The following is a 3,745-nucleotide window of genomic DNA, read 5'->3' on the forward strand; positions in this document are numbered from 1 at the left end:
AGGATTTTTAAAAAAGTCTAGTCCCGAGACTGTCCAAGTCGCTCCACTCTGAAGACTGTTATCGTACAAAAAGGCAGCAGGGGGCGCTGCCGATGATACGGTCGCCTTTACTAACGGCAAAGAAGAAGAAAGCAGTCACGTGACAACGGGCAGTGTCCATAAGTAGTCTCCTTGGCGGGAATTTAGATTCTCTCCCGGACGAAGAAGCAAACGGAGCTTCGGTGAGCATTAACACCAACGCATTTCAAATCGCTTTGGCATTTCAGCCATTTTGTAAGCTACGCCAAATACTTTTGTGGTGTTTTTGCCGTCTCTATATGATAAATAGACGTTGACAGGACTCAAATTTTGTTCTGGTCTCCATTACCTCACGACTAAGAATGTTGAGGTAAAAGACTGGAGCCAGCTCCCTTCGAAATGTTGTCAAGATTGTTAAGGATATGACAGAGTATGTAGTTTATTCATGTGCGAGAAGATTAGCAGGACATTGTGGTTCAGCCTTTAAGAATATTTATTCCTAACAACAAGCAAACTAAAACACAGCTTCATCCAATCCAACATGGCGATCAACAATCGACAAAACGGAAATATGGTGCGTGCGTAATGACGTCACTCATTAGAAAACGTCTTACCGCAATTTCACGAGTATGCGCGCTGATTTTTTTTTTTCACGTTTTTGTTAAGGGCCTTGTCTTTTGGGGTCTTTAATTTGAATGTAAAAAGGTTTTCATTCTTTTTTAACCTTTTTTTCCTCGTCACTTTTTCCCCTTTCCATATTTTTCTTCACATTTCCATTCTTTTTTTCTGATCTTTGTTTTTCCTTGACGACCCATTTTCCTTGTTTTCACTTTTGTCTTTCATGTTCCCCAAATTTATTTTTTTTCTTTATTCCCATTTTTTTATACGTGTTCTTTCTTTCGGTAAATATTGAGCAAAAAAATTTAAACATTTTGTTTTCGTCACTTTGCTCCGCTGTTGTTTGAATTGTTAAGCCTTTTTTGGTTGAGCAAAAATGACATCTTAAGGTCAATTATTACACGGTCCATTTGCAGCAAAAACCAAAATCAGAAGAGCCATTCAGCAGCTGACTCTTTCGAGTGAGCTGAGCCCAAAAAGCCGGTTCTCTAAAAATACTTGAAATGCTAGTCATTGATTGGAGCGGAGGTGATGAGACAAAAGGCCGTCTGAAGCTCCGCCCCCAGCAGTCTGTTCACGGGCGGGGCTGCGTGACGTCATCGGTCTGAAGCGTGTTCTGATCCGCCCGCCACTGGCACCTTCGCCGAGGTTGTTTGGGAGAGAGCATTGCTGGGCATTGCCCCAAAATATCCGCAGAGACAGAAAATGACGGAAAGGGAACGTCTTTTATTCATCAACATTCATTAAGCCACTGTTAAAATTGTACGAGAGATGCTGGGCCTTATTTACTCAGTTCAACAAGATCACGTTATGTTTTTCTCGGAATCAAAAGGTTTTTTCCGGCCTCTGCTCGCTTAGTCAACAACTTGTGATTTCTTGCACTAACATTCTACCAGATGTCTGCACACAAGACTATCGTCAACTCCGAGGCTGCTGATTTAGTTGGTCCACAACAGTTGCTCACCCTTGTCTAACTTTTTCCCCCCAGCAGGTGCGCCCTGTGTAGGAGACGCCGCCATCTGCATGCAGGTGAGTGCGGGTGAAGGGGCGGGGCCTGTGACCACGCCTTGAAATGATGCTAACAAAAGGCCGAATTGTAGCCGGCGCCGCTAGCCCGCTAGCAGATTGTTCTCTGGGCTGACGGCGCCGACCTTGACAAAAACCGGACCGAAGCGTTCGTCTGATCTTGGGGTGTGGTCACTGGTTGGGGTCGTGGTTATAGGGGGCGTGGTCAAACTGCTAAACTCTTTGATTTGATTTCAGGTGTCGGCAAGGCTGGACTTGCTTGGAAGGATCACGAAGAGGGTTGGGCAAACCTTGAGTTGGGAGCCACCTTGGGTTCAAATGATTGGCCCAGGGGCCCTTCCTGAGAAAGTTCTTCCTTTTTAGGAATAAATCTTCATGTTATGATTATATATTTGTTAACGAGATTAGCCATCGTAGAATTGAGGGTTGGTTTACTGTTTTTAAAATAAAATTCATATTGTTTTTTAAGTAGTAAATGTAGTTGTGTTTGTGGTATATTTTGCAGTTTATCTGTAGTAGTGCATTTGTAAACTTGTAATTCAAAGCAGTAATCTCGTTTGCCTGTGTCCTAGGCGCATGATTTTTACTGGGGATGCATAGTGTCAAATCAACGTGCGTCCCTGGGACGCAACTTTTTTTGACACAAAATAGTCTATTACCCGATTCCTTTTATTTTTCAAACAAATATTTAGCGCACTTAACTTCGTCAGGCAGATTCGCCATTGTTTTGGTCTCGCGGTTCGAGTTTTCGTTCGCACGCTGATCTTGGCAAACGAGATCTCGTTGCTTCGAGATGACGTCATTGTTGTGGTGAAGGTTAAGTGTGCCTCAGAAAAAAACAGTTGGTATTAGGTGCAAATCAATACAAAATTGGTCATTTCTTTAGTGTCAGTAATAAGTCTAAACATAATGCAGAAAGTGATAACTGCGGCAATAATTCTGCCGCGAAAAAATGGCGGAGAAATTCTTCGGAAGATCGCGGAGGCAAGGAGAACTAGTGTGTTGAAGCAAACGATTCAACTAAAGAATGCTCCTAGCAAGAAAAGGAATTTTCTGCCAAAATTGACTCCATTATATTCCTGGTTACGCTATGAGGAGGATGATAACGGAGACTTCGTGTTCTGTGACGAGTGTACCCAGCGGGGAACAAAAAAATGGATTGCATAAATCATTCCGCAATACGAACTTTCAGAAAACCACAAATTAGCTATGGAAATTCCCTTGCTGCAACTGGACCTTGAGAAGGCATTACAACTGTGGTGGGACATCAAACCACGAACGATAAATGAACTGAAAAATCTGAAGTGATAACTGTTTTGTATAACCAATAAAACTCAATGAATATATGGGATCAGAATTTTCCGCGGATTTCCGCTGTTTTTGAACCCCAAAGGCATTCCGACTTTTTCACTTTTTCTCTTGCGTAGCAAACAAATTCAAAATCCGACTGTCTCACTCTTTCCTTTATTGCTCTGGCGCACCCTGGCGGCCGTTAGAAAAATTGGCCGCGTTGTTTAAGCTGCAGGGACTGAACTGCATTTGAACTTATCTTGCAGTATTTACAAAAAAATCAGTTATGTGGGCAAATTATTTTAATCTTCTAAAAATGTTACTTAAATGATAAATATAAGCATGGTTTTGGACAAGTAAATTGCCTAAAACCCAGGAGCTTGGGGGGTGGGGGGGGGGGCTCCGCCCTGCTTTATTCCTGGACCCTGGCTATTTCAGCTGAAAATGAAAATCTCCATTCTGATCCCTGTATAATATAGATTTATATTTGTCACAGATATTTACAATTTCAATCTCGATAACACTAAATTTTGGGGATCTTAAGATTTTTGAGCATGCGAGTCCTCTGGACCTATTACCAGGGATGTGATTTTTCCGCTAATTCGCGGAATTCCGCTTTTTTATCTCCCAAAATAAAATTTTAAAATTTCCGATTTTTTAATTGGTAAAAAACCGATTTCGTCTCGACAGCATTCCATTTTAGTGTTTCCGCAACTGAAATGAAACGTACTTGCGATTGGTTGAAGTCTCCGTGTTGACCAATAAACGCGCTTGTTATAAAGGCGTAAGAGTA

The 3,745-nt window shown here is 41.9% G+C and overlaps 1 long non-coding RNA gene across 1 annotated transcript; it reads left to right on the forward strand.

Moving 5' to 3' along the window:
* The first annotated feature begins 133 nt into the window (after positions 1-133).
* Positions 134-2,010, forward strand: LOC148376844 (uncharacterized). Its single transcript, XR_015852378.1, has 3 exons — positions 134-221; positions 1,628-1,665; positions 1,900-2,010. It is a non-coding gene; the product is annotated as an uncharacterized LOC148376844 (long non-coding RNA).
* Positions 2,011-3,745: the final 1,735 nt, after the last annotated feature.

This window comes from Urocampus carinirostris, chromosome 1, assembly GCF_059441175.1.
Source record: "Urocampus carinirostris isolate Australia breed hairy pipefish chromosome 1, RoL_Ucar_1.0, whole genome shotgun sequence".
Lineage (NCBI taxonomy): Eukaryota > Metazoa > Chordata > Actinopteri > Syngnathiformes > Syngnathidae > Urocampus > Urocampus carinirostris.